Raw genomic sequence first — 26,262 nt, forward strand, 5'->3', positions numbered from 1 at the left:
TTTTGTGAATTCTGCCGATCACTAATACTTTCCCCATCTGTGTAAATGTTTCCAGCCATTACAATTCACTTCACTGTGCAGCCTCCACCAGACCTGACAGCCATCACTATCTGTCAAAGCTACTTCTGGTCTATATCCTCCGAATTGTTGAAACCTGCTCTCACCATTGCACCCCCCATTATTTCCTAACATTGTTGTCTCTAAAACTGTCCCTATCAGGTTATCTCCTCCACTGCACACAACACTCCCAGTCTGTGTAATCTCTTCAATTCCTTCAGTTCCTATATACCTATGTATTGGTGTGACTGCTTTTCTGCAAAAGGCTCTGCTCACTGTCACACATCCTATGTTCATAAGTGAACCTGACTCTCTCCTCCAGTCTCTACAAGCTTCCCTATCCCTGTCGTATCTTGCAGCATGCACACCACTCTCTCTCTCTGACACTCCTTCCAGAACATAAAATCATCTCTCCTTCTACCTTTATCCATTCTACAACTTCCTCCCTCTCCCTGCAACATTCCCCAGTGTATATCAGCGTCCATGTGGTTGCAACATTCTCCAGTCCATACCACCCTCCCTTTCCCTGTAACATTCTCCAGTCCATACCATCCTCCCTGTCACTGTGATATTCTCCAGATCCCACAACTGTTGTTAAATGTACGACATCCTGGAATCATGTGAATGTATCTACACCCTGATCAACATCGACCATGTTACGATCCACAACCCTACACACGTCCCTCTCTCTGAAGTCTAATCAAAGACGCTTTATCTCTCTAAAAGTTTTCTCCTGTGAACATTCTGTAGCAACTGTAACTATGTTTAACCCTGCAACATTGTTGCGCCCCCCAAACATCCCTCCAACTCTGTGACCTCTATTCATCCCTCAAAGACCCTCTCTCGGTGACACGCGCCATGCATTTGCAACAAGGCAGATGGAATGATCGGATTAACTGAAGGGAACAGATATGATCGAACTGTATTTGTGGAGGCGTGGCTGCAGAATGATCATGACAGCAATGTGATTATTGAGGGGTTGTAGGGATTTAGGCAGGATCAGCAAACAACCAAACAAGGTCCCGTTTTGTTGTGAAGAAAGGATGCATTAGTGAGACAGCCAATTTAATCTGGGAATCAAAATATAGAGTCATTTTGCATGGACAGCTTCCAAATAGCAAGGGGGACCTGGAAGATCAAATCACAATCCATGCCCGTTGGTAAGTTGGATACAATATTTTCTTGGTGATAGGAGACAGAGACATGTGCAGTGGTCACTTTCTGATTGGACGTCTGTGGCCAATGCTGTTTCACAAGGATCAGTGCTGCGATGTCTGTGTGTAATTTACATCTGTGATTCAGATGAAAAGGTCAGCAGTTTGATTAGTATTTTGCAGACGACATTTGGAAAGGCATGAAATGATCAGGGATAGTTAGGGGAATTGTGGATAGTGAGGAAGAGTGTTAAACGTTGCAGCACCATGTAGATCAGCTGGAACGCTGTGCAGAGAAATCGCAAATCGAATTTCATCGGGACAAGTGTGAAGTGATGCATTTATGAAGTCAAATGGAAGAGAGAAGTGCACTAATTGACTAATTGGAAACATTGATAAACAGATGACCTTGGATGCAAATCCGTAGCTCCCTCAAAATAATGACACAGTGGGATGTGGTGGTAAAGGAGGAGTATGGTAGGCTTAGCTTCATGGGTCACAGTATTGAGTACAGACGTTTCCATGTCATGTTGTGACTGAATGAAACTTCATTCGGCCATGTTTGGAATGTTGCGTGTCATTCTCATTGCCACACTACAGGAAGGATGTGGAGGCTTTGAAGAGGTTGCAACAGAGGGTTGGCAGAATGTTGCCTGGATGAAAATGTGTTTACTGTAAGGAGGTTGGGCGCAGTTGGATTGTTTTGCGAGAATATTGGAGACTGAGGGGTGACCTGGTACAGATATATAGCATTAGGAGAGGCTATATAGTTGGATAGTTGCAATCCTTCTTCCAATGTAGAAATATCAAATACTGGTGCGCCTCGGTTTAAGGTGAGAGTGAGAAGTTTTAACAGGGATGAATGAGGCCAGTTTTCTTTACCGAGAGGGTGGAACTGCTCAGGAGATGGGAGAGGTGGTAATGAGCGCAAAGTTTTGAAGTGGCATTTAGACAGAAACATGAACAGGCAGAGAATAGAGGGATATCGCCCATGTGCAGGCAGGTGGGATTAGTTTAGAATAGCATAATGGTCAGCACAGCCTTGGTGGGCCGAAGGGCCTATTACTCTGCTGTTCTGTTCTATTTTCTAACTTAACGGCATCTACCTGTGAAAGCCCCTCCGAATCCTGGATGTTTCATTCAATTTCTCTCCCATTCTCTAAAACCCCAATGGGTTCTAGGTCAATCTGATCATTATAACCGAGGTGTGGTCTGACTTGTACCTTGCATTGTTTTAGCAAGACCTCCCCATTTTTAGACTCCGTTCCCTTTGTAATAAATGCCAGCACTTGATTTGCCTTCTCAGTTACCTGCTGATCCTGTAAGCTACCTGTTTCAGATTGATACACAAGAATTCCCAAAATCCTTTGTGCAGTCAGTCTGAAACCAAACGGTGTTACCCTGACAGTAAGTCGGGAATGTGCTGGAATGTGTTATAAAGGTTATGACAATAAATGGTAACTGGATGCTTAGAAACAATGGGAGATGCATGATTTTATAAAGAGGGAATATTTTTAAATCTGTTGGATTCTATATTTTGGTGTGACTATAAATGGCAGAATACATAAGGGTGGGGGAGTCTAGTTGCGGTAGAGGGATATTTGAAATTTCAGAAGCATTCTGACAAGTTTCAACAAGGGCTAAAAATTAGCTTGGGAGAGAATAGGGCCCCTGAAAGGTCAATGATGTTGTCTGTGTAGAATCACTGCTGATGGGTGAGATACTGACCAAATATTTTACGTTCGGATTTACTCTGGAGAAAGACATGGAAGCTCGGGAACTTGGGAAAATACACAGTGATGTCTTGAAAAGAATGCGCATATGAGAACAGGAGATGCTGAATGTCTTAAAATGCAAAAAGTTAGATAAAACCTTGGGACATGATCAGATGTATCCCAGCGCCTTATGAGAAACGAGGGAGGAAATTACAGGGCCCCTTCCAGAGATATTTGTATCATCGACAGCTACTATGGACCAGTGAGATTGATGGCGGGGGTGGTAAGTTGTTGGAGGAGATTCAGAGAGAAAAGATAATCGTGCTTTTGGAAAGGTAGGGACAGATTAATGATCATCAGCATGGCTTTGTGCATGGGAAATCATGACTCAAACCTAAGTGTGGAGTTAGACAAGTGACAGATCAAAGCAGAGCAGTACATGATCTCCACATGAACTTTAGCAAGGCATTTGACAAATTTCTGCATGGCAGGCTGGTTAATAAATTAAGATCACACATAACCAGGGAGCACTCACCAACTGGATACAAAACAGGATTGACGGTAAGAGACAGAGCGTGTTCATAGAGGGTTGCCGCTCAAACTGCAGGCCTGTGACCAACGGTGTGCCGTTAGGTTCGGTGCTGGGTCACTGTTGTGCACCATTTATATAAACAGTGTGGATGATAATACAGGAGTCATGGTTAGCAAGTTTGTGAGTGAAAATGAAATGGGTGATAAAGTGGACAGTTAAGAGGATTATCGAAGAGTACAATGGATCAACAGTAGTGCTGGAACAATGAGTTTATGAATAACAGGTCGAGAAATGCAAGATGTTGTATTGTGGTAAAGCAGACCAGGTTCGACTTGTACAGTAAATGTTCGGGCCCTGGGCTGTGTTGTCAATCAGTGACCCAGTGATGCAGGTAGACAGTTCTTTGAAAGTAGCATCATGGGTAGACAGGCTGGTGAAGCAGGCGTTTGGGATGGTTACCTTCATTGGGCAGAGCATTGAGAGTAGGAGTTGGGATGTCATGGTGTATCTGTACAGGACATTAGTGAGGCCACTGTAGAAGCATTGTTGATTATCTGGAAAAAATCAACTTGTTCACGTATGTCCTTTAGGGAGGGATATCTGACATTCTTACATGGTCTGTCTAACATGTGACTCCAGTCCCACAGCAATATGGCTGACTCTGAGCTGCCTCTGGGCAATTAGCAGTAGGGCAATGTATGCTAGTCCATCCAGTGACATCCTTAGGCTGTGAATAAATCAATAAAAATACATATGTCCATCCTGACCTTTGCAAACAGCTCGAGCTGCAGCAAATCGTACAGGCTTTGTAACATTGTTCAGGCCTTTGCCCCTCTCTGTAACACTCTCACCACCTCTAGCGCCTTCACCTCTCCCTGTTCCGATCATCTGATTAAATGCTCACAATGTTTCCTCTTCCTACTGTACTCCTGCTAGGAGAAACCCTAGCGATCTCTTTAACAAATGTGTCCACGTTTCTAAACATTGGCTGCTTCAGAATTGATCGTTTTTTTCATAGAACATAGAACATAAAACAGTACAGCACAGAACAGGCCCTTCAGCCCACGATGTGCCGACCACTGATCCTCATGTATGTACCCTTAAATGTCTGTGACCATATGCATGACCAGGAGTCTCTTAAATGTCCCCAATGACCCTGCCTCCACAGCTCCACATCTCTTAATCAAATCTGTTAAGTCTTGGCCCAAGACCATCCGAAGTGGGGAAGGAGCATTGCGAAGGTGTCAAACTCCTTGAGACTTGCTGTGGGGAAAATGGGAATCCAGGAGAAAACAGCACAAGGAGCGTGCTGTCACACCAATGCCCCACCCACCCCCTTCCCATGTCCACCTTCTGCCCCAAGTATAACAGAGTCTGTGGAAGGCCACATTGGTCTGTACAACCAACTTCAGACTCCTGCCCCACCCCCAACAGAGAGTGGGAGAGAGCCAGCCTCGTCTGTGACCCACCGCCAAAGAGATGATAAGATACCAAGGTTGAATCCCCTCACAATTATCCCAGTGCTTTTGTTACAACTTCAAACAAATCCCTGCTAATGCAGTGTCTAATAATGTGATATCACTCAGTATCTCTCCATGTGGCATCCCTCGCTGTGTCGGTCTATTTGCTGCCTCTGTCAGCATTTCTCCCTCTTACAGATGGTCTGAGATCCTGAGTCAACAGAATTCTCCACTCCAGAGAGATGCAGCAGCACAGGCAAGGGATGGAGACTGGGATTTTCGAGATCTCTGCTGGACTCAGTGCCACTCTGCATGAGTTATCCTCATTGCATCAGTCTAATTTCCCATTCTGTCTATTTCTGTCTCATGCAGGTAATCAGGATGTTCCTAACTCCTGTCTCATCCATCGCCATTTTGAAGCTGATTAGTCAGCCAGAGAGAGATGGAGAGGGAGATCTGGAGCCTTCAGTAAATCCTGCAGCCGGTAAGATCACTCACATTAAACAGTACAGGGTGGGAGTAGTAGACTTCTATATTCAGACACGGAAGACAGGACATGGATACAGAGCTAGGCAAGGAACAGCAACATTCTAGGCTTCATTTCCACCACCTTGTGAGGGTCCTGCTTTCACCTTTGCTGTACTGGTCCTCAATGCAACAGCAAGGCATCAATCCTAGCCCATACTGTGTTAGTAATCTCTATAATATTCTCCAGTCCCAATAATCCTTCCTCTGTTTGGAATCTCCACACCATTCTCCCTGTCTCTGTCTCTCTCAGGTTCTCCAATCCCTAAAACATTAATTCCTAAACGTCTGCAGTAGATCCTAAATTCCTTCATGCCTGTAAACCCTGACAGTCCTGTCTATCCCTGTAAGATCCTCCCACCAATACCACCCTCCATGTCACTGTATTTGTCTTTAACCTCTCCATCAGTCCCTACCTCGGTAATCTTCTCCAGCTCCTACAACACTTCCTTAGCTGTGAAAAAATTGTAATCTGCTTATCCTTCTCCAATTCTTTGATCTTTATCTTGTTAAATCTCACCCTTATTCCCGACACCATACCCCTCGCGACCGGAGGAACCTCTTTCAGTTTGTGCAACCCTCCCCATTAGTGTAACTGTCTCCAACCCAGTAACCTGGCATTCTCCATTGCCTTCCTGTCTATGTAGCCTCCAGAGCCTAGAAACCGCCTTATATCTGTAAACGTCTTCAGTCACGACAACCTTCCATATCTCTGTTAGTATACACAATACTCTCCTAGATGAAACAGCTCCCTGTCTGTGCCTCTCAGTCGGCCTACCTCTTCCTTTCTCCATCCCTATCCCTATCTCCAGAATCTAATCTAGCTCCCTCTATCTCTGTAAATTCCTCCAATCCCCAAACCCCTTTGTCCCGCTGACATTCTTGACCAGATGTAACTCTGTTTAACTCTAAGATCCTTGAGCCCCTGTAAGCCACCCTATCTCTGTAACCTGTACCCATCTGTTCAACCTCACACTACTGAGGAGTGACTCGCTGTATTTGCCATAAGGCAGATGGAATGACAGTGAAGAGATATTATGGAACTATCTGTTAGCTGCAGAATGACCATCGCTGGGAGGTGAATACTGAAGGGTTGTTGGGATAGAGCCATAGCGTCAGAGAGATGTACAGCATGGAAACCGACTCTTCGGTCCAACCCATCCATGCTGAGCAGATATCCCAACGGAATCTAGTCCCAATCGGCAGACTAGGCAAAAAGCCAACAAGTTGTGAAGGAAGGATGAGGTTAATGCATTAATGAGACAGTCATATGGATCTGAATATGAAAAGTTGAGCTGAGAATAAAGAAACAGCAGCAACCGTTAGTAGGAATTCTTTTGTAGGCACCAACCAGTGATGGGAATGTCAATATGGTTACAGTCAGGACACTGAATGTACTTATGGCAAGGGCAGTACAGTAACTGTGTGTGACAGTGGTCTCCATGCCGACTGATACAGCAATGAGTATCAGTTCTGTAATGGATAGAATCCTGGATTGTATGTGAGATAGTTTTCTATATCATCATATATTTGTAGATCAAATGCTGTGTACTAATGAATATCCAGTAATCCCATTATAAAGGAGTTTTGTGAGCAGAGACCCATAATATTATGCAGGACATATTGAGTGTGTGCTCAGACTATGAGATGTAGGAGGGGAATGAGGCCATTTGGCCCATTGAGTATGTTCTGTCCTTCAATCAGTTCATGGCTGACCTGATACTGTTCAACTCTACTTTCCTGCCTTTTCCACAAAACCCTTGTTTCCCTGATTCATTAAAATCTGCAGGAGTTTACAGAACAGTTGGAGAGATAGACAGAAATAGCAAATTGAGTTTAATCTGGACAGTGTGAGCTGATGTCAAATTCAAGAAGAACGTTAGGATACTGAGGGATATTGATATGCAGAAGGATCTTGGTGCAAGTCAGTAACTCCCTGACAATGGCAACAGAAGTGTTTCAGATGGGAAGGAAAGCAAATGGAGCACTGGCCTTCATCGGTCACAACGTTGGGTAAAGTGGTTTGCATCTGATGCTGTAATTGTATCAAATGTTTGTTTGGCCACATTTGGAGTACTGCGTGCAATTCTCATCTCGACAAAATAGGAAGGATGTGGAGTCTTTGGACAGGGTATAAAAGTGCTTTATCAGCACGTTACCTGTGTTATGATTTTAAGGGTGTCTTAGGTGTTAAGTTGCAATTAAACAAAGTTGGATTGCTTTGTGAGAGTATCAGAAGCTGACAGGCGACCAGGTACAGGAATATAACATTAGGACAGGGATAGATAATGTGGATAGTCAGAATCTCTTTTCCACTGTGAAAGTTTCAAATACTAGAGCGCAGAGATTTAAGGTGAGAAAAAGAAAGTTTAAATGAGATGTGTGAGGCAAGTTTTTTTTTTACAGAGAGTGGAAGTTGCCAAGCAAGGTCATAGAAACCGAAATGTGAGTAAAGTTTTGAAGTGGCATTTAGACATGAACAGACAGAGAGTAGAGGGTTATGGACTCATGTGCAGGCAGATGGTATAAGTTAGAATAGTATCTTGGACAGCATAGACGTGGTGGGCCGAAGGGCCTCTTGCTGTGCTCTACTGTTCTATTTTCTAACTTCCCAGCATCTGCCCCATCAGAGCCCCTCAGAATCTTGGATGGTTCATTCCATTTCTCTCTCATTATCTAAACTTCAATGGGTTCAACCTCAACCTACTCCACCTCTTCTCATTAGAAACTCCCTCCATTCCCAGGATCAGCCGAGTGACCCTTCTCTGGACTGCCTCCAATGCGACAATATGTTTCCTGCGGGCACTCACACTATTAATAATAGTCGAGATGTGGTCTGACTTGTACCTTGCATAGTTTTAGCGAGACCTGCCTATTTTTAGACTCCATTCCCTCTGTAATTTATGGCACCATTTCATTTGCCTTCTCTATTACCGCTGACCCTGTGGGCTACCTTTTTCAGATTGTTAAACAAGACCTCCCTCAACCCCTTTCTGCTGTCAGTCTGAAACCAAATAGTGTTAGCCTGACAGTAAGTCGGGAGCATACTGAAATTGTTAGAAAGGATATGTCAATATACAAGAACTGGCCACTTAGAAACACATTTGATAAAAGAGAATTTGTTTTTGAGCCTGTTGGAATTAATTTGTTGGTGTGAATATAAATGGCAGGTTTGAAAGGGTGTAGAAGGGGTGGAGTGATATAGGGGATATGGTGTATTTGAATTATCAGAAGCCTTTACGCAAGTTTCAATAAGGGCTAAAGAGTAACTTGGGAGAGAATAGGGCCCCTTAAAGATCAGTAAGGTCGCCTATGTGTGGAACCCGAGGAGATGGGTGAGATATTAGACAAAATAGTCCTGTCAGTATTTACTGTGGCGAAAGACGTGGAAGCTCGGGAACTTGGGGAAATAAATAGTGATGTTGTGGAAAGATTCCTCAACAGAGAAGAGAAAGTGCTGGAATCTTAAAACAAATAAAGGTCGATCAATCCTCAGTAGCTCATTAGGTTTATCCTAGAATATTGTGGGAAGCTAGGGAAGAGGTTGCAGTGTCCCTTACAGCGATATGTATATTATCAACAGACGCAGTGAGGTGTCGGAAGACTGGAGGGAACATTATGCTGTTCCATCACATAAGGGCTGCAGGGAAAAGCCAGGAAATTACAGTCCAGTGAGCCCAGTGGTGGGGAAGTTGTTGGAGGAGATTCTGAGAGAAAGGAGCTATGTGTATTTGGAAAGACAAGGGCTGATTAGAGATGGTCAGCATGACTTTGTGAGTGGGAAGCTGTGTTTCACAAACTGGATTGACTCTTCAAGGAGGTGGCCAAGAGATCGATGAAGGCAGAGCAGTCAACATTGTCCACATGGACAGAAAAGCATTTAACAAGGTTGAAAGAGATGTAGAACATCTAGCCAAAGGAAGAAGGAAGCTTATTTAAGTTTGAGGAAGCAAGGATCAGATAGGTTTCTAGAGGGTAACATGGAATAGCACGATGGCCCAGTGGTTAACACTGCTACCTCATAGCACCACGCACTCCATTTCGATTCCAGCCTCAGGTGACTGTCTGTGTGGAGTTTGCACCTTCTCCCCGTGTCAGCATGGGTTTCCTCCAGGTGCTCCGGTCTCCCCCACAGCCCAAGGATGTGCAGGTCAGGTGACCCAGCCATGCAAAATTACCCATATTATTCACGGACGTGTAGGTTTGGTGCATAAGTCGGGGCAAATGGAGAGAATTAGGTTGGGGGATGGTTCTGGTTGGGGTACAGTTTGGAGGGTGGATATGGAGTTGTTGGGCCAAATGGCCTGTTTCCACACTGTAGGGATTCTCTGAAGGTACCAGGAACGAACTGAAGAATGGACTTAGGACAGCTAGAAGGGGGTATGAAAAAGCTTTGTTGGGAAGAATTAAGGAAAACCGCAAGGCATTCTCCACTTATGTGAGGAACAAGAGGATGGACAGAGTGGGGTTAGGGCCGATCAGGGATAGTGGGGGGAACTGTGCCTGGAGTCACAGCAGGTAGGGGATTTCCTTTATGCAGAATGTGCTTCAGTATTCACTATTGATAGGGACCTTGTCATTTGTGAGGATAGCGTGAAACAGGCTGATATATGTGAACAGGTTGATGTTAAGAAAGAGGATGTGCTGAGTATTGTATAAAACATAAGGATAGATAAGTCTATTGGACCAGACGGGATGTGCCCAAAGTTACTACACGAAGTGAGGGGAGAGATTGCTGTGCACTTGGCGATGACCTTTGTGCCCTCACTGTCCACTGGAGTTGTACCAGATAATTGGAGGGTGGCAAATGTTACTGCCTTGTTCACGAAAGGGAATACCGATAACGCTGGGAATTTCAGACCTGTCAGTCTTATGTTTGTGGTGTGCAGATTATTGGAGAGGACTCCGAGACAGGATTTATAATTCCTTGGAAAACCATAGTTTGATTAGAGATTGTCAGCATGGCTTTGTAAGGGGCAGGTCATGCCTTACAAATCTTATTGAGTCCTTTGACGATGTGACAAAACACCTTTATGGCTCATTCAGAAAGTATGGAGACATGGGAAACAGGGAAACCTGTCTGTCTGAATACAGAATTCCTGGCCCAAAGAAGATCGAGGGTGATGATGAATGGAAAACATTCATCCTGGAGCTCAGTGACCAGTGGTTTTCTGCAACGAAAGGTTACAGGGCCTCTGCTCTTTGTGGTTTTATAAATGACTTGGATGTGAGTGGAAGAGTGGGTTAGTAAGTTTGGCAATGTCATGAAGGTTGGTAGAGTGGCTGATGTAGGTTGCAACGGGGCAATGACAGGATGCAGAGCTGGACTAAGAAGTGGCAGATGGAGTTGAATCTGCAAAAGTGTAAAGTCATTCATTTAGGAAGACTGAATTTGAATGCAGAATGCAGGGTTAAAGGTAGGATCCTTGGCAGTATGGAGGAAAAGAGGGATCTTGGGTTCCGAGTCCACAGATCCCTCAACGTTGCCACACAAGCTGATAGGCTTGTTAAGAAGGAATATATTGTGCAGGATTTCATTAGTTTGGGGATTGAGTTTTAAAGCCGTGAGGTTATGCTGCAGCTCTATAGAGCTCTGGTTAGACCCCACTTGGAATATTGTGTTCAGTTCAGGTTCCCCCATTACAGGATAGATGTGGAAGCTTTAGAAAGGGTAAAGAGGAGATTTACAAGGATGCTTCCTGTACTGGAGAGCATGTCTTATGAAGAAAGCTTGAGCAAGCTAAGGCTTTTCTCATTGGAGTGAAGAAAGATGAGTGGTGACCTGGTCGAGGTGAACAAGATGATGAGAGGCACAGAGAGAGTGAATAGTGAGAGACATTTTTACCCTGACGTAAATAGCTATTACAAAGGGGTATAATTTTCAGGTGATTCACGGATGGTGAAGGGGAGATTTCAGAGGTAGGTTCGTTACATATAGAATTGTGGGTGAGTGGAATGCACTGCCAGTGGTGGCAGTAAAATTAGATGCATTCGGGACATTTAATATACTTCTGGATAGGCATATGGATGATAATAAAATGAAGGGTACGTAAGTTAGTTTGATCATACAGTCAGATAAAGGGTTGGCATGGCATCATGGTCGAAGGGTCTTGTGCTGTACTGTTCTGTGTTCTGTGTCTGTGTGGTAAACTGGGTAATAAGCTCATATCAATGTAAAAGGATATGGAATTCAGGAGGAGCTAGTCAACTGGATACAAAATTGGGCTTGATGGAAGGAGACAGAGGGCAATGGGAGACATTTTGTTTTTCTGACTGAAGGCATGTGACCAGCGGTGTAGTGGGCCCACTATTGTTTGTCATTTGGATACATGGTTTGGATGGGAATATTGGTTTTGTGGTAAGTAAGTTTTTTGAGTGACTCTGAAACTGGTGGTAAACTGGTCAGTGATGAAGGTTATCTGTGATACAACAGGATGAACAGTACTGCTGGGATAGTGGGCTGAAGAATAGCAGATGGAGTTTAATTAGATAAATGTGAAGTGTGCCATTTTGATGAAACAAACCAGGGTGGGACTTGTTCAGTTAATGTTTGGACCCTGGGTAGTGTTGTCAGTCAGTGACCCAGGGGTGTAGGTACACAGTTCTTTGAATGTGTTGTCACAGGTAGACAGGCTGGTAAAGCAGGCGTTTGAGATGGTTACCTTCATTGGGCAGAGCATTGAGAGTAAGAGTTGGGATGTCATGTTGTGGCTGTACAAGACATTAGCAAGACCACCATGAAACCATTGTTGATCAGCAGGATGAACTCATTTAGTTCACTTACCTCCTTTAGGGAAGGACATTTGACACTCTAACCTGGTCTGGCCTACACGTGACTCCAGACCCACAACAATTTGGCTGACTCTGAGCTACCATCTGGGCAATTAGCAGTAGGGGGAAAAAGATTGATGGTCCAATCAGTGGCAGTCTCATCCCATGAATGAATAAATAAAAATACCTATGTCCCTCCCTACCTCTGAAAACCCATCCAGCTGCAGCAATCCATAATGGCTTTGTAACATCGTTCAGGCCGTGACCACTCTCTGGAACACTCTCACCGCCTCCAGCAACTTCAATTCTCCCTGTTCCTATCGTTTCAATATGCCCTGACAATATTACCCCTTCCCAATGCCCTCCCCCTGGTAGCAGACCCGTTGCAATCCCTTTTAAACTTACTCCTAAAACACTCTCTAACTTCAGGATTTTAAGTACTTTTTGGTGATCTTCTCAGCCTCATAATCTAGTATGATGCCTTTTGTCCTGAGTAAGGGACCAGTGGGGATTTCTTGTTGAAGTTATGTCTGTTTCAATGGAATGTCCTTTATTTGAATGATTTACACGGTTCCTTCAAATGTTTTCCACTGTTCATTTACAGACACACGTTTCAGTCTGTTTCGCCTGTTTATTTTGGTCAGTTCTCCTCTCAAACACATGTAATTGGCTATTTTTGTTTCTAGTTGTAACTTGTCCTTTCTGTGATTCACTTTAAAACTTTATATTTCTTTAAACTGCACGTTGTCACAATTTCCCTGAGGATCTCTCCAGGTGACATTACTCATTCACTAAGTTTCATCACACAACGGTCGCTCTGAGATAGTTACATCCCGAGCCAGTTGCACAATGTGTTATTCAAAGAAACACTGAAAAAGATTTCTCTGAACTCCTCTTCCAATATCGCTCTTGTCAGTGTGAATGTCCCAGATTTTGGGAATATTGAAGTTTCCCAAAACTATCACAATGCTTTTATTAAAAATTCCAGTTGATTCCTATTCATTGCAGTGATGAGCAATTAAAAGCTGTTCGGTTGCTGAAACTGTTCTGCTGCTTGTGTCCTTGGCAAGTAGTAGCCAGAATTTACATTCAGACTGATTCTACTTCATGATCTGATGCCAAATGCTTTCCCTGTCGTGCCTTTGGTATCCATTGTTGTTAGCGTTGCCCATTTCTCCTGAATTTCCACAAGGTTGTGAACTACTGAATATTTATGTTCCACCTTTTGTTTGTTCTGGAACCATGTTGTCACTGCTGTCTAATTCTCTTTTATCTCTGTGTCACAAGTCCATCTACCTTATTGCAGAGACTTTGTCCATTCCAAACAAAACATAATTTACTCTTTCCCACAATTTTCTGTCACAAACTGATTCACTGATGTACGGTTTTAACTAAACTTTTTCCCATCCTGTTCCTTTCTGTTTGTCTTCAGGCACATTCCCATGCTGTTCCGATGCTTCCCGTTTCTATTTGGATTTGGAAAGCTCCTTTCACCTGAATCCTGTTTCTGCATCCTCTCTGTCAGTTTACAGCCCTGTCCATAAACCTACCAACATGATTGGCCAGGACACTGCTCCCACCATGGTTCCAGTGGGGCCCAGTGCAACGGGATTGTTTTTATTAACTCATGGGATATTGGTTTCTCTGTCTGACCTGCCTTTCTTTCCCAGCCCGAGCTGCCCTTGAACTGAGTAACTTGCTCGGCCATTTCAGAGGGTCATTGAGAGACAAACACTTTGCTGTGGGTATTTTGTGCAGACCAAGTGAGGATAGGCAGATGTCCTTCTCGAAATGACAAGTGTTTGTACTTTTTGTACATCAGCAATTGTCTCATAGTTATTTATGGATTATTAATTATTACCTTGAAAAGTATTGTTTTCAAATTCCCCCATTTCTGATGGTGGGATTCAAACTTGTCTCCCCTGAACATTAGCTGAGGTTTTGGATACATGCTCTAGCAATAATGCCCCTAGGCCATCACTTCGCCTGCTCACTGGTTGCTCATTCCTGACCAGTTATACCATCATGAAAGCAGAACCCCTTCTTCCCACACGATTGATTGATTCTGAAGCCTTCTGACATGATTGTTTGAGCCTGATACCTTCCAGCACTCTGGTGATATCACTCAGTCTCTCTCCATGTGATATCCCTCACTGTGTGGATCTAATTTCTGCCTCTGTCAATGCCCCTCACTCTTATAGCTACTCCAGATCCTGAGTCAACAGAATTCTCCACTCCAGAGAGACGCGGCAGCACAGGCCAGGGACGGAGTCTGGGATTTTCCAGATCTCTGTTTTACTCAGGACCATTCTCCATGTGTAACTCTCACTACATCAGTATAAATTCCAATTCTGTCTATTTCTCTGTCTCCTGTCAGGAAGGTCCTGACTCAATAAATTTCACAGCTGCTGGGTGTCTCGTCCATCACCACATTGAAGATGGTTGGTCAGCCAGAGAGACCAAGGGCAGGGAGATCTGGAGCCTTCAATAAATCTTGCAGTGAGGTAAGATCATTCACGGTGCACAGAGCAGAGAGCAATGAGAGGGCTCCATATATCGGCGAACAAGACATGACATAGATACAGTACAGGAGGGGGAGCAGAGTACAGACAAACCTCAGGCTCAATCACCACCCCTGCTGTAAGTTTTGTTGTACTGAGACAGTATCGGGAGTGTCACAGTTATCAATCCAGGCCTGTGCTGTCTTAGCGAGCATCAGTACAACAGAGGGGAAAGCAGGCTCCCAAGAGAGGGTGGGAATGCAGCCGGGGATCTCTCTTCTGTATTTTCCTCTCCAATATTGTATCTATGGCATGTCGCATGGACCAGAGTCTTCAATAATTTTTAACTCCTATAACGGTTCATGTCCCTGTAACCTCCTCCCTTCCCTATAGTCCCTCCACATATTTGAGATGTACTGCATTCCAGACTATCATCCCTATCACTGTAACTTGCTTCAGTGTCTACAACATGCCTTATCTCGGGTCGTGTCTTCCTCCAATGACAGAGTCATGCAGCACGGAAACAGAACCTTTGCTTTGATCCAACTAGTCGATGCTGAACACGGTTCCTGAACGAGTCGTGTTTCCCTGCAATTGGCCGGTATCCCTTCAAACCTTCTCCTCTCCATGTATCCACCCAAATGTCTTTTCCATGTTGTCATTGTGCTTCTCTCCATCACTTCCCCTGGCAGCTCATTCAATGCTCTCTGTGAAAAATGTTCTCCTCTGATCCCTTTTAAGCCTTCTCTCTCCCACCTCATATTTCTGCCCTCTAGTTATGGACTCCTCTACCCTGGGGTAGAGACCTTCACTATTCACCCTACCTGTACCACTCATGGTTTTATAATACTTTATAAGGTCACCCCTCAGCCACCTACACCCAATGGAAATACGAAGGACAATGATATAAATATTTCTGCTCGTGTCCCTGCCACTACTTTGCTACAATGTTCTGGGATACAGTTGTTCAGGACCTTGGGCTTTTTCTACATTTGTGTTCTAAGACCTCCAGCACCATCTCTCCTATAATGGGGACTCTTTACAAGCCATCACTGTGTCTTTCCCTTTGTTTCCTAATCTTTGTCCACAGTACGTACTGACATGAAACGTTCATTTAGGGTCTCGCCCATCACCTGAGGTGCCTTATTGTCTCTCTAGTTGCTTTTTTGTACTTGTATGCCGTAGAATTTCCTTGCATTCTCCTTAACCTTATCTGCCAAAACTATCTCATTCTCACTGTTGTGCTTTCCAGCTTATCCACCCTGTCCTTGGAAGTCAAACCCTCCAGTATCAGTAACATCTTCATCAATCTTTGCTCCGTGTACAGTTTCAGAAAATGCTTCCTAAATCGGGAAAAACAGGATTCTACACAGTACTCCAACTGGGAACCCAGCAATGTCTTGTACAGCCGTATCATGATGTACCAGCTCAATGCTCTGACCCATGAGGGCAAGTGTACCTAATGTGCTTTCCCCACCCTGTCCACCTGTGACACCACTGACAAGGAACAATGTAACTGCACCCCTTGGTCTCACTGTCTGTTCGACAGCATTGAACAGGGCCCTTCCATTAACAGTGTTAGTCGTGCCTGTTTTGTCTCAACAAAATCCATTCATTAAAATCCATCTTTCATTCCTTGACCCACTTGTCCAGTTGATCAAGAGCCTCTTCGGTAACTGTCTTCACTCCCCACTGTAACACTTATTTTGCTTACTAACGATGATTCCTATATTCTCGTTTATGTAAATAATGCACATGTGGCCCCAGCACCAACCCTTATGGCACACCGCTGGTCAGAGCCTCCAGTCCACACAACAACCCTCTCCCACTACCCTCTGTCTCCTACGGTCAAGATCATTTTGTGTCCGTTTGTCTCGCTCTCCCTGATCCCATGTGATCTAACCTTACTAACCAGTGCACCTGGCTAAACCCTGTCAAAGGCCTTGCTGAAGTCAGGATGGACAATGTCTACTGCTCTGACTTCATCTATCTTCTTAATCACCTCTTCGACAAACTCAGTCAAGTGTGCGAGACACTACTTTGCACACACAAAGCTGTGCTGACTATCCCTAATCAATCCTTTCCAAATGCATGTAACTCCTGCCCTACCAAATCGCTTTCAACAACATTTGCACCACTGACATCAAACTAAATAGTGTTTAGGTCCCTGGCTTTCCCTCACAGCCTTTCTTAAATACTGGCACAACATTACTGACCCTCCAGACTGCCAGCTCATTACCTGAAGCTGTCTTTGATAGAAATATCTCTCTAAGGGAACCCGCAATTTCTTCCCTAACCCCCCTCCTCCCCAATGTCATGGGATACACCTGATTAGTTCCGAGTGAGTTGTCTACATTTTATGCGTTTTAAAACCGTCAGCACCTCCTGTTCGCCAATGTGGACATCACTGTTTCTTTCCCTGACTTCCCCAGAGTTTCTCCACAGTACGTTCTGACGTGACATTTATGTTCAAACTGATGGAATTGTGGTAATTTTGCCAAAGTGCTCCCCTACAGACACTTCAGTCCCTTTCCCTACTTTTGTTTCCCAAGGGGAGGTCAGGTTTTATCCCTTTCTGCAGTCAGGCCATTTCCATATTGACTGAGACAGTTTTCTTGAACAGACTGAACAAATTCCTCCGATCCAAGCTGTATACATTATGGCAGTCCCAGTCTAGTTATGGAAAATTAAAATCCCCATTACAACCCTATTATTCTTGGATATCTGAGATCTCCTGATACATTTGCTGTTCTATTTCCTGTTGACTGTTGGGGGCCTGTAATACAGTCAGATCAAAGTGATGACTCATTCTTATTTCTCAGTTCCACTAAGAGAATTTCACTGGATGATCCCCAGGCATACCCTGTCTAAGTGCTGCAGTGATTTTTTTCACTAATCAAGAACTCCATTCTCCCTCCACTTTTGTTTCCTGTTCTGTCCTTCCTCTAGCATCTGTCTCTGGAACATTGAGCTGCCGGTCCTGTCCGTCCCTCAGCTGTTGTTCTGTAATACCTGTGATATTTCAGTCCCATGTTCCCATCCATGCCATGCGCTCATCTGCCTTATCTGTCAGGCCTTTTACATCAAAGTAAGTGCAGTTGTATTGATCGGTTTTCCCTCATTGCCTGCTGTGCTCTTGCCTGCCTTATCTTTGAAATGACTCTTTGAAATTCAGTCCCAACTTCAAACTTCAGACTGTAGCCTGACACCATCCCCCTCACTGTGGACAACACCCTCACCCTTCATGTCAACTGTAAACCTTCTGCTATCACATCCAACTCATTAACATACATAATAAACAGCGATGGTTCCTGCACAGGTCCCTGTGGTACATCCGCTGGACAAAGGCTTTCAATCACAAAACCAACCCTCCACCAATTGTGGAGCCAATTTACCAACGTACCTTAGATCCCATGGGATCTTCCCTTTTGGACCAGCCTTCCATGTGGGACCTTGTCAAAGGCCTGAATGAACTCCAAGGAACCCACATCATCTGCACTGCCCTCATAAACATTTTTAATCGTAATTTCAAAGAAAACTCCGCTGAATTCATCAGACAGGATCTTCCTTTGCCAAATCCGTGCTGACTATCCCTAATTGCTTCCTGCCTTTCCAGTTATTGATTCAAACTGTCCCTCAGAATTGTTCCCAATAATTTCCCTCCCCCTGCTATTAGACTGTCTGCTCTGTAATTACCTGGCCTATCCTTTGGATCCAGTGACCACAACTGTCTTCGTTTTAACATTGTTATGGAAAAAGATCAGACAGGTTGACAGATTAAGGTGTGAAACTGGAGCAGGGCCAGATTTGTGGCCATTAGGCAGGATCGAGCAGAGATAGATTGGGTGAATTAAAAATCACACAACACCAGGTTATAGTATAACAGGTTTATTTTGAAGCACTAGCTTTCGAAGCGAAGGTGATCATCCCAAAAGATGAAAGGCTGAAACTAAATTTGTTTGATATTACATTCCATGACACTGCAATCCTGTTGCTATAAATTCTGAGCCTTATGATTGTGCTGCACAACTACCTGATGAAATAGCGCTCCGAAACCTAGTGCCTCCAGATAAACCTGCTGGACTGTAAGCTGGTGTTATGTGATTTTAACTTTGTACACCTCAGTCCAACACCGGCTCCTCCACATTATAACTACCATCGATTGGGTGAGTCTGTTTGAAGGAAAATGAATGACTGGCAAACGGGAAGCTTTTAAAAGTGTGATCTCAAGAATCCAGGGCCAGTATGTCCCTGTTAGAGTGAAGGGAAAATCTGGCAGGTTCAGGGATCCCTGGCTGATGAGGGATATTGTGGCTCTGTTCAGGAAAAAGAAAACAGCGTACATAGAGTTTAAGCTATTCGTATCTTCTTCCAGTCCTAAAGACATGGTCAATCTGTGGAGACCCTGCAATCCTCTCAGGTCCCTGCTGCACTCCTGATCTGTAGATCTCACTGCAATGCCTGTGACTATCTGATCCAGTTCCGAAAAGAATCAATATCTATGTAACATCCTCCGTTACCTATCATCCATCCTGAAAATGTGTTGCTGGAAAAGCGCAGCAGGTCAGGCAGCAGGGCTTATGCCTGAAACGTCGATTCTCCTGTTCCCTGAATGCTGCCTGACCTGCTGCGCTTTTCCAGCAACACATTTTCAGCTCTGATCTCCAGCATCTGCAGACCTCACTTTCTCCTCAAAGATATCATCCATCCTGTCAATGTCAGGTCTTCCAGTCTGTCCATCATCCACCCATCTCCATAACCTTCTCCATCTCTTACACCCCTATCTGTGTCAATGTCACCTTCCCTTACAAACTTTCCCACTTTGACCAAACTGCAGGATATTACAAATGCTCCCTTATCTGTGAAACTGTCTCCAACCAAAATGGATGTCCTTATCTCCTGGTAAAATTATCAGACACCACACCCTCTATACCTAAATAACCTGCAGAACCTAAGCCTTTCAATAACAGTAAACATCTTCAGTCACGATTGCCCTCCACATAGCTGTTTGTTCTTCTAATCTATAAAACCATCTAGATTTCTGTAATCTGCTCCATTCACCTAAAACACTCCCGTCTGTGCAAACTACCCCATCCTACCAACATTCTTATGCCTGTAACTGCTGCATCCCTCCCCAGCTCCCCATCTCCATGAACTGTTGTAGACCCTACAGCTCTCCACATTTCTGTAACACCCTGTGGCTCTCTGGTCCTCCGTCCCTGTGAAACCACCTCCAGTCTCCACACCCCGCCCAGTCTGGATCGTCTGCTCCAGGTCAGACCATTGCTGTCTCTGTTACCTCCTGACAATCCTAGCAACCCTTCCTATTTGTGTCTCTTCATTCAGATCCCATCTCTCCAGCTTTCTGAAACCTCTTTGTGCCATTGTAAGCCTCCTTATTTAGAATATAGAGCGGTACAGCACAGTGGAGGCCCTTCGGCCCTCGACGTTGCACTGGCTTTTTATCCTACTCTCAGATTAAACTAAACTACAAACCCTACATTTTACTATCATCCATGTGCCTATCTAAGTGTTGTTTAAATGTCCCTAATATATTGGACTCCACTACAAATGTTGGCGGTGCATTCCATGCATCTGCCACTCTATGCGTAAAAAGAAATCCCTTTCACATTTCCCGTAAAACTTTCTCCAATCACCTTCCATTTATGTCCCCTCGTTATAGCCATTTGAGCAATGGGAAAAGTATCTGATTATCCTCTCTATCGAGGTCTCAAATCATCTCGTTCACTTCTATCAAGTCACTGCTCATCCTTTTTCATTCCAATGAGAAAAGCTCTAATTCTCTCAACCTTTCTTCATTAGACCTGCACTCCTGATAAATCTCCTCTGCACCCTCTCCAAAGCTTCCACATCTTTCTGATAATGAGGCAACCAGAACTGAACACAATATACCAAATGTTCTCTAACCAGGGCTCCATACAGCTGCAACATATCTTCGTGGAACTTAAACTCAATCCCCCTGCTAATGAAAGCCAACACACCAAACACCTTCTGAACAAGACAATCACCTTGAGTGATAACTTTGAGGGATCTATGGACGTGGACATCAAGATTCTTCTGTTCCTCCACACTGTCAAGAATCCTGCCTTTCACCCTGTAAAGGTTGTCTGTGGAATCCTGCAATCTTAAACCCTCCCTATCTTGGTAACTTCCTCTGATCCCTACAACTCTCGCAAACAGTGAAACCTCTTCGAGTCCCGACAATCCTCCTTCGCTCTGAAACCTCCTTTGTTAGCATCAACCCTCTAAAGTCCTGAAGCCTGTTTTTCTTTACCACAGCAGTGGTAATATCAACATTCTCCCATCCTGATATCATTTCTTGTCTCTGTAACCCCCATCACCTTCCAGTCCCCTCTCGGCAACATTGCAGACGAAGGAAGAGTAGTAGAGTCCGGGTTATGTTATGGAGGTAGGAAGGCCTGCAGAACCTGGAGGGTGGTACAAATCTAGGAAGGGACGTGGATCCTGCAGGAGGCTAGAGGGAGCGGGATTCATTGAACCTGCAGGATGGGGACCGAGAATGGGCTGTGGAATCTGAAGGATATTACAATTTGAATGACTAACTCTTTTTGTTCGGAATATTGGGCTGATCTCGCTGTCCTATTCATGCAGACATTTACCGTAATGGCTGTGCACTGTTTCAGATTCCCAGGCTGGGAGATGTGAGCTCAGATGTGAATCTATTTGCCCATTCTGTCTGTGTACCTGACACTGACCTGGTGGTGCTCAGGTAGAAAGCACTCTCCGTGTATATGGTGACTTCCAGATCTATGTGACTGACCAGAGCTCGCCACATCAAAGCCTTTGTTTGGAATGTTCTTTATTTTTTTCATTATTTTCAAGTGGTAATTCCGCGAGATGCAGTAATTGGGGTGTTTCCATTTTGAGAGAATGAAACCTTTACCATTGGAAATTGGGAAGCCTTCTAAAATGAGATAACGGCAGTCCAGAGACAGTATACAGTATTCCTGTTAGGGTGAAAGGAAAGGCTGGTAAGGTGTAGGAAATGCTGGATGATTAGAAAACAGGTACAGACAGGAGATCCCCCGACATATTTGTTCCTCAGTCTGCCACAGATTATTCAGGGTCAGTACACTCATATCAAAGTGATGTCCCATTCTTATTTCACAGTTCCATTAACACAGTGGCCAATCCCATAGGAATGTCCTCTCTAAGTATTGCTGTGATGTTTCTTGCAATCAAAACCCACCAGCACGCGTCCTTCCTCTGTTGCCAACCCTTCTATGCTTCCTGTGGTCTCTCTACCTGGAAACAATGAGTTGTTGGTTCTGTCCCTCCCTCAGCAATGTTTCTGTAATGATTAGATTAGATTAGATTAGTTTACTTACAGCGTGGAAACAGGCCCTTTGGTCCAAAAAGTCTACACTGACCCTCCGAATATAACCCACCCAGACCCATTCCCCTACATTTACATCTTCACCTAACACTACGGGAAACTTAGCATGGCCAATTCACCTAACCTGTACATCTTTGTGACTGTGGGAGGAAACCAAAGTACCCGGAGGAAACCCACGCACAAACGGGGAGAATGTGCAAACTCCATCCCAGACAGTAGCACAGATGATAACTATCATCTCCCAGTCCCATATTCCCATCCATCCCCTGTGTTCATCTTCCTTAGCTGTCAGGCCCCTCGCATTGAAATATATGCAGTTTAATCATCAGTTTTTCCCTATTCCCTGCTATGTTCTTGCCTGCCTTGTCTGTTGAAATTGCTCTCTTTAACTTGTGTACTAGCCTCAATCTTCTATCTGTCTTTATGACCGTTTAAGGTGCAACAGCCTGCCAGACTAGTTTATACACTCTCAAGCCGCTCCAGTAATTTGCCCCACCAGAATGTTGGTCCCCATCACACCCCCAGGTCAGGTCCATTCCCCACCCTGTCTCCCTTCAGGGATCTATGGACTTGTCCACCAAGGTCCCTGTGTTCCTCAGTACTCCACAAGGACCTACCATTCACAATGTCTGTCCGTCGCTTCTCATTCCTCCCACAGGGTATTATCTCACTTCGATCACTACTAAACTCTGCTAAAATTATCATCTGAAAGACATCGGACTGTAGACTGAGATCATCCACCTCACTGTGGGCAAAACCTCACCTTTCAAGTCATTTGCAAGCCTACTAATGGTTCATTCTGCTTTCACATCCGAGTTGTTAACGCACATAATAACCAGCAATGGTTCCTGCACAGATCCCTGTGGTACACCCACTGGTGAAGGAATTTCAAACACGAAGCAGTCTGTCCATCAATTGTGGATCCAATTTACCAACTTGCCTTGGAACCCAATGGCTCTTTACTTTTGGATCAGTCTTCCGTGTGTGAACTTGTCAAAGGCCTTATTCAATTCCATGTAACATTTGCATTGCCCTCATCAATACTTTTAGACACCATTCCAAAAAGCTCCACTGAATTTCTCAGACAATATCTTCCTGTCCCAAATCCGTGAGGATTGAGCCGAGATGATCCTTACCTTTGTAAGTGTTGATTCATCCTCAGAATTGTTTCCAATAATTTCCCTCCGCCTGTTATCAGACTATCTGCTCTGTAATTACCAGGCCTATCCCTGCTGCCCTTAAACAAAGGAACCACATTAGTGAGCCTCCAATCATTCGGCACTTCACATGTGGCCAGAAAACTATTAAATTATATCCACCAGGGCCCCAGCAACCTCCTCCCTTACCTCCCATAGCAGCCTGGGATACATTTTATTGGGCACTGGGGATTTCTCCAGCTTTATGCCTATGAAAACATTTAATACCTCCTCTGTATTGATCTTAACATGTTCTCGAAACTCACCATCCCAATTAAAATCCCTGGCTCCTGTGTGAATACAGATGAGAATTATGCATTGAAGACCTCACCTACTTCCTATGGCTTCATGCACAGATTGTCTCTTTGGTTTCTAACAGGCCTCACTGTTTCCTCAGTAATCCTCTTATTCTAAGCATACTGATAAAATACCTTGTGACTTTTCCTTAATAGTATCTGACAAGGATATTTTATGGTCGTTGTGTGTCCCTCATTTCTAAGGATATCCTTGCAGTCCCTATACTTTTGAATGGCTTCGCCTGGTTTTATTGCACTGTGTTTTCTTTATCAAACTCACGATGTCGCTTGATCAGTATTTACTGGATTTGCTGCCTTTACTATTCCCTCGTCAGGAACACACTGGCCCTGAATTCTCACTGTATCACTTTAACATACTCCCACTTTCCGAATATGGACAAACTGCAGATAGTCTTCCCAGTATATGTTTGTCAGATCCTCTCTAATGATAGGGATACTGATTGGAGACTCAATTGTGAGGGGGGACAGACAGGAGACTGTGTGGCTGCAGAAGAGACCGCAGGATGGTGTGCTGCCTCCTGGGAACCAGGGTCAATGATGTCTCTGAGCGGTTACTGAACATTCTGAAGGGGAGGGTGAATAGCCAGAGGTCATTGTGCACATCGGTCCACATGACAGAGGTAGACGATGGGATGGGGTCCTGTGAAATGAGTATCAGGAGTTAGGTAAGAAGTTAAAAAGCAGGACCTCAAGGGAAGTGATCTCCAGATTGCTCCCAGTGCCACCTGCCCCAGTGAGGATAGAAATAGAAAGATAGGCCAGATAAATGTGTGGCTGAGGAGCTGGGGAGGGGAGTGGGGGTAAGGTTTGGATCATTGAGATCTCTTTTGAGGTAGAGGTGACCTATACAAGATGACGGGTTTGACTTGAACCAGAGGGACGCCAGTATCCCAGCGGGGAGATTTGTTAGTGTTATTCGGGGAGGGTTTAAAAAAGTTTGGCAGGGACTCTCAATCAGGGAGTGTCATGAAAAATGCATCAGCCATCAAGAACAAGTTTGCTATTCTGGATATCCAGGGGCACAGACAAGGGAGGGAAAAGACTTTTGGTTTAACATGCATTTATTTCAATGGACGAGGCCTGACTGGTAAGGAAGACTAGCTCAGAGCATGGATTTGCTCTGGGGACTGGGATATTATAACCATAACAGAAACATGGCTGAGAGAAGGGCAGGACTGGCAGCTCAGTATTCCAGGATACAGAAGCTACAGGTGTGTCAGAAGGACAAGTAAGTGAGGAGGGGGAGCTGCCCTTTTGATAAGGGATGGCAGAACAACAGCGCATCGAGAGGATACTCTTTAAGAGTCATCAAATGAGGCCATATGTTGAGACGTTAGAAACAAAAACGGGATGGGCACTCTGTTGTGACAGTGTTCAAGATTCCCAAATAGCCAGCGGATACTAGAGGAGCAGATGTGTAGAGCGATTACAGGTATCTAATGAAATAATAATGTAGTATTAGTTGTAGATTTTAACTTCCCCTGGATGGACTGGGCCACCCACAGAGTAAAAGGCCCGTACGGAGTGCAATTTGTCAAATGTGTCCAAGAAATTTTCTTTTGTGGGCGGCACGGTGGCACAGTGGTTAGCACTGCTGCCTCACAGCGCCTGTAGACCCGGGTTCAATTCCCGCCTCAGGCGACTGACTGTGTGGAGTTTGCACGTTCTCCCCGTGTCTGCGTGGGTTTCCTCCGGGTGCTCCGGTTTCCTCCCACAGTCCAAAAGATGTGCAGGGTCAGGTGAATTGGCCATGCTAAATTGCCCGTAGTGTTAGGTAAAGGGTAAATGTAGGGGTATGGGTGGGTTTCGCTTCGGTGGGTCGGTGTGGACTTGTTGGGCCGAAGGGCCTGTTTCTACACTGTAATGTAATCTAATCTTAAATCAAGATGTAACTTGAACAAGGCCTAACTCTACTCAGGTGGGTGTAACACTGGACCTCCCCTCAGACAACATGGTCAGGCAAGTGACTGAATAGTCAGTCAGAGAGCACTTTCGATCCAGTGACCACAACTGTCTTAGTTTTAACTTCGTTATGGAAAAAGATCAAACAGGTCCACAGAATAAGGTGTGAAACTGGAGCAGGGCCAATTTTGAGGCTATTTGGCAGAATCGAGCCGAGGTTGATCGGGTGAATTAAAAAATCACACAACACCAGGTTATAGTCCAACAGGTTTATTTCGAAGCACCAGCTTTCGAAGCGCAGGTGATCATCCTAAAAGTGGAAAGGCAGAAACTAAATGTGTTTGATATTACATTCCATGACACTGCAATCCTGTTGCTATAAATTCTGTGCCTTATGATTGTGCTCCACAATCACCTGATGAAGCAGCGCTCTGAAACCTAGTGCCTCCTAATAAACCTGCTGGACTGGAAGCTGGTGTTGTGATTTTTAACATTGTCCACCCCAGTCCAACAACGTCTCCTCCACATTATGATTGCCATCGATTGGGCGAGTCTGTTTGAAGGAAAAGTAATGACAGACAAATAGGAGGCTTTTAAAAGTGTGATCTCAAGAATCCAGGGCCAGTATGTTTGAGTGAAGTGAAAATATGGCAGGTTCAGAGATCCCTGGCTGCTGAGGGATATTGAGGCTCTGTTCAGGAAAAAAGAAAGCAGCATACATTGACTTTAAGCTATTCGTATCTTTTTCCAGTCA

The sequence above is a fragment of the Chiloscyllium plagiosum genome, unplaced genomic scaffold, assembly GCF_037043375.1.
Source record: "Chiloscyllium plagiosum isolate Xiang-an unplaced genomic scaffold, Cpla_swu_hap1 HiC_scaffold_31, whole genome shotgun sequence".
NCBI lineage: Eukaryota > Metazoa > Chordata > Chondrichthyes > Orectolobiformes > Hemiscylliidae > Chiloscyllium > Chiloscyllium plagiosum.